A 5,879-nucleotide genomic window follows, 5' to 3' on the forward strand; every position below is an offset into this window, starting at 1 on the left:
GCTTGATTTAAATAAGTATAGTGGAATCAATGCGATTTAAAACAATAATCAAAAGATTCTTGAGGATCAGTAGATAGTAACATTCTCACAAACTTGCTAGATGTATAAAGTATAATATTATATGACAAAAACCCCTCAAAAAGTTTATACTCTACATGGGGGTTAAAATACCTTTTTATACTTCATTCTGTTTTATATTATTTTACATAGCTTCACCTTGTAGCTTTGTTTGCCAATTCTATAGTATACAATTCTTTGGAATTGGGAATTTGCCTCAAAATGTTAGATTTAACACTAAATATCTCCTCTATTGCCTAACAGTGTTGAGCAAATCAGAGGTACTCAATGAATCCTTGTTGATTGATTCTTTCCTACAGACACATTGTGAAAATATTTGCATTTATCCCTCTAGAACTGCAAGAGAGTATGTTTCTGTGTGTATTTTGTTCTAGAAAACAAATGAAGCCTTAGGATCTTTGAGCTAGTTAATGCACATTCACAATAAATTATGCATTTCCACTTGGCATCTGTTTATTAAATTATTCATCTAGCTTAAATTCTTTCTAAATATATTTCCCCTAATAATTTATAATCTCATGACAGATAAAAAGCAATAAACCAAATGTTTGAAAATACTTTTTTCTCTTTTCTTCCCTCCTTTCCTTCCTTTTTTCTCCCCTTTCTTTCTCCAATGCCTCCTCTTTCCTTTTCTTTCCTTGTTTCTATCATTCTAGTTTCCTCTCTTTTTCTCCCTCAAAGAAATGATAATGGGGGCAAGGAGTAAAGACGAGAAATACAGCATATGCCAGGTGCTCTATTAATTTATGCAGTGTTTCAAAATTGTGTCAGAATAGGTTGAACATTTTTAGATAAGTGAATCATATATTTAAGAGTTTTTAAAAAATTTTAGCAGAGAGCTAGTTTTTTAAAAAAAGTCTAACTCTTCCTTATCTTGTGTAATTACTTCCTCCTGACATTGTTAGCTAACTTGAAAAAGGAGCAGTCACCATTCAAAGGTTCCTGTCTTCCTCTATTCTATGTCTAATTCCTGCAACTCTAGGAACCTTCATATGTCCTTGGCCTTCATTTTCTTTGAATGTAGGCAGGGTGGGGGAGTACTCTGTCAAGCATTTTCTGAAGGAGGTGCCATTTGTGCCCCAATTTGAATGAGAGTGCAGGCTCAAATGGTAAATATTTAACAAGTGGGAATTCTCCTTTCCCTTGCTGTACTCTCTGACAGATTTGTAACACTAATAATGAGCTTTAATTAATAGGTGACTGTGGCTTCAAGCACAGTTACCTCAACAACAAGAAATCACATACACAGCTTATTAAATCTTTGACTTCTGATGGCTCTTCTAGCTTTCTTGTTTTATCAGTTATGATATTCCACCCTTGTCATCCAAACAAAATCCAGACTCAAGTGGATGGAGTTGAGTCTGTACTCTGAAGTGATATCTTTTGACTTGCCACAACTTTCTTTGTATTTGGATTGCTTTCTCATTATCTGAAAATGATCGCTTCCTAAAGGAAGACAATATTATCACACCTGGAAGGAACCTATGAAATAACATGACATACCCTCTAACAACCAATCAGAAGTGAAAATAAAAGCAATATATTCATGCATCTATCACTTAAAGGCTTGCAAGTCATTTTTCTCAAGTTCTTTCATTCAACAAATTATGTGTATGATAACTAGACTACCAGGTAGCAGAGGTATACTTAGAAACCAGCTATTTGGCTTTTGAGGTGAATGTTTTTCTTATACAATGATTTAGAGTGTTATGCATGAAAAATGATTAATAAAATATGAATTTACAATTTATTGCCATTATTAAAACTAATATAGAAAGATGTGGTAGAACAGTAGACCAAATCTGATAGGTTAAAATTTAAAAGGCATAAATGCAGAGTCATAATAACTTTAAACATACATACACACATGTATACAAGTACTTTACAAATATAAATTTGGGAGATGTTTAGATAGTTTATCTGAAAATTATTTGGAATTTTTGGTAAATCTTCAGGTCAGTTTGAGTAAAGAGGTTTATATGCTAGCCATCGTAAGGAATGCAATTACTTACCTACCTAGTTTCCTTCCTTCCTTCCTCCCTCCCTCCCTCCCTTGCTCCCTCCCTCCTTACGTTTCATTTTGTTTCTTTTCTTTTCTTCTTTCTTTCTTTCTTTCTTTCTTTCTTTCTTTCTTTCTTTCTTTCTTTCTTTCTTTCTTTCCTTCCTTCCTTCCTTCCTTCCTTCCTTCCTTCCTTCCTTCCTTCCTTCTTTCTTTCTTCACCAAGGTGTTTTTCTCTTTCAAAAATAAAGATTATGTGAGATTATTTGTGATATATAACAGATAACGTTTATTTAATGACCCTTTGATCATATGAGTTTACTTTGCTGAACAAAGGTGTTTTCTATATCATGGAAGAAATGCAGTGCAAAGTCCAAGTTGAAGAAGCAAGATATCATCAAGGAAACATTTAATCAAAAAGGCATGCAAATCTAATAGGGAGAAGTATGAATAAGCTGCTCAAGAGTCTAGGTTTTACAAAGATATCCTTATCATATCTTGGAAAAATAAAGAAAATACTCAATATTTTGAAGGTACCCACTGAGGAAACTTATTGGAGAACATAGGTTCTACCAGGGTTGTCCTCATGGATGACTTGTGACCCCTTTAGGGAGAATATCTATATTAATGAGGTCATAGATATATTTGAATATGGAATATTTAAGCATATATGGCTTAGTTTCTAGAACTTAGAACTCTCCTAAAAAGAACTGGCTGCCTTATTTTGATCAAAGATATAAAAAGCACTTTATGATTCTATATAGGTTCGTGCAATTTGCCTTTAATATTTTGTTGACCTTTGAACTTAGGAAACCATGTATTCGAGTGGGAGGAATCTGAGAACATCTTCTCCAACCCTTGAATTTTATAGATGAAGAAGTTCAGGCCAAGAAAATATAAAATGGTACAAACACAGCTTCTAAGGAAATAGGCATCAGAGCCTTGAGTCCTCCAAATTGAAATTCAGTACTTTGTCCATTAGGGTGATTAAGAAATGCTGCTCTCTTCTTTTATGTAAAGATTTTTACCCTCCATGATAGGGATAGTGTCTCTGTGATTTAGAGGTGTAAGAACTATATATCCTGTTTGCAAATCTACTTCCTACAAGTATCACCTGTAAATATTCCAGGACTGCATTTTTGGCCCATTTGAAGCCTGAGATCCAGAAATTTCTCTATTATGCTCAGGAATTCACTTAATTTCTTTGGGTCTTACTTTTCTCACCTATAATAGAAGGAATGTGGAGTAAGTAAACTCTAAAGAATTTTATAGTATAAATGTTATTGAAATGCAATGAATTATTTTATCCATATTAATACTTAAATAATTTAACTGATGCATGACATATTTGATGAAGGTCCTCTTTTCAGTAGTGAAGATCTCAGCCTATGCATCCCTTCTTATTTCTATATTTCTTATCTATATCCTTCCATGAATCTGACATAGAGAATCTATCAAGTGCACTGGAGGATTTCTTTTAGGTCCAGGAATTCCAAACACAGAATTCACTTAAATTTGTTTCAGTTTAAACATAAAACTATAATAATAGGTAGCATTTACATAATTCTTACTAAATTCTTGACAAATAAATCATTTGATCCTCAGAATGACCATGAGAAATATGTTATTATTAACTCCATTTTACAATTGAGGATACTGAAGCAAATGGATGTTAGATGGCTTGCCCTCCCCTTCATCTCAACATCCCTTGACATCATTTCTTTTAATCTCTGAAAATAAAGTGACCCTATCCATTTCTAAGGTCAATTGGTCAATTGACCCTTCTATGTGAGTATATATATATATATATATATATATATATATATATATATATACATATATATATATATATATATGTATATATATATATGTATATATATATAAATAAATAATCTTTTCATCTTCTCCATCAGACTTCCCCTTTCAGTAATTCCTTCACTCTAATTTTCAAATCCTCTCTTTCTGTTAGTTCATTAACTATTGTCTTAAAACAAGTCCATGTCTTAAAAACTGTTCAATAGATCCTATTGTACTTTCAAGCTGTTCATTATCTTTCTCTTTCACAATTAATTTACCTGAAAAAGCTGTTCTACTTAATACTTCTCCCCTTACTTATTTTCGAGTCCTTTTCAGTCTAACTACTGACTGCATTGCTCAATTAAAACTGTCTTTTCCAGTTACCAATAATTTCGCTAAAAAAGTAGATCACAAGTCATCCATGAGGTTTTCTGACAGGACCGGGCTTTGGCTTCCCCCATAAGGAAACGGCCAGGGCCGGTCCTGGAGCCCTAGGGCCGTTGCTGCTAAGGAGCCCGAGCTAACCAAGCTGGAGGGAGACCCTGGCGTCCAGCAGTAACTGGCTGGCTGGGGTGAACCTGGTGCTGGTGATGGCCTATGGGAGCTTGGTGTTTGTGCTGCTGTTCATTTTTGTGAAGAGGCAGATCATGCGCTTTGCTATGAAGTCTGGAAGAGGTCCTCATGTCCCTGTGGGACACAATGCTCCCAAGGATCTGAAGGAAGAGATTGACATCCGACTATCCAAGGTCCAGGATGTAAGGTATGAACCCCAGCTTCTTGAAGAGAATGATGCCAGACTTTTGCATCTGGAGACACCAGGAAATAAACATTGCTACAACTACTTGTACAGAATGAAAGCATTGGATGCCATTCCTGCCTCTGAGATACCATTCCATTCAGAAGGCCGGCATCCTCATTCTCTGATGGGCAAGAATTTCCGCTCCTATCTGCTGGAGCTTCGAAACACAAGTATCCCCTCCAAGGTTGTCCACAAAGCTCTCATTGAAACCTTGCTAGATGGCTATGAAACAGCTCGATATGGAACTGGTGTCTTTGGCCAGACTGAATATCCATACTATCAGGAAGCACTGAGTGAACTGGCTGCTTCTTGAGTTGTCAAAGATCGAGGTGGAAGTTCCAAGCCACAGAACCAGTCAGCAGCTGAGGATTTAACACAGTCTCCTGAAGTTTCCTCCCCAACAACTATCCAAGTCACTTATCTGCCCTCCAGTCAGAAGAGTAAAAGAGATAAGCTCTTCCTAGAGCTGAAGAGTTTTAAGGATAACTACAACACCCTAGAGAGCACTCTCTGACTGAATTTGGGGATAGCCAAAGTCAATATGGTTTTGCTATGTGATTCCAGTCTTAGTACCCAGGGATTTCTCCAGGTCAGGAGACAGCAGTATTATCGTTATTATGCTCAGAATTTTTTGAAATGTGTTCCTGGAAATCCTTCCTTAACTTATACCTCTATCTGTTGTAGAACTTGAAGTTCCATGAGGCCCTCGGAATCTCCCTCTCCAAAAGCATTTTTATGGAGTTGAAACCACATATTTTTCTTCTGTCTGTGTCACTTCCTCCTTACCCATTTTATAATTGATCGTAATTATTTTTTGACCTCTCCCAAAAGCAGATTTATTCTAAATAAGTTAGTGGGGGTAGGAGAGGGGGCACTTATGTTGGAAGTGGAAACCATATCTTACCTACTTGGATGGGGACTCTAGCCCAAGGACATATTATTTAAAGTCCTGGTGTGAAAAGGGTGGATAGGAGCTAGGGTGTTATACTTAAAACAAACTCTATTGAAATTTGTGTTGTGTTTAGTGTACTGCCTTGCAATCAAGATGACACTTAGAGGAACTGATGTGATACAGCCACTAATTCCATATTCCCCTTCCCCTGCCTTCCCAAGAAGTCACTGTACTAGTCTTTCTTTATAAAATGGTTATTTAATAAAACAGCTGAAAAAATAAAAAATTCATCCATGAACAATTCTAGTAGGATC

General features: G+C 35.7%; 1 pseudogene; it reads left to right on the top strand.

Moving 5' to 3' along the window:
* The first annotated feature begins 4,448 nt into the window (after positions 1-4,448).
* LOC141501749 (protein C1orf43 homolog pseudogene) lies at positions 4,449-5,187 on the top strand (annotated as a pseudogene).
* The last annotated feature ends 692 nt before the right edge of the window (positions 5,188-5,879 follow it).

The sequence above is a fragment of the Macrotis lagotis genome, chromosome X (genome assembly GCF_037893015.1).
Source record: "Macrotis lagotis isolate mMagLag1 chromosome X, bilby.v1.9.chrom.fasta, whole genome shotgun sequence".
In the NCBI taxonomy this organism is placed as follows: domain Eukaryota; kingdom Metazoa; phylum Chordata; class Mammalia; order Peramelemorphia; family Peramelidae; genus Macrotis; species Macrotis lagotis.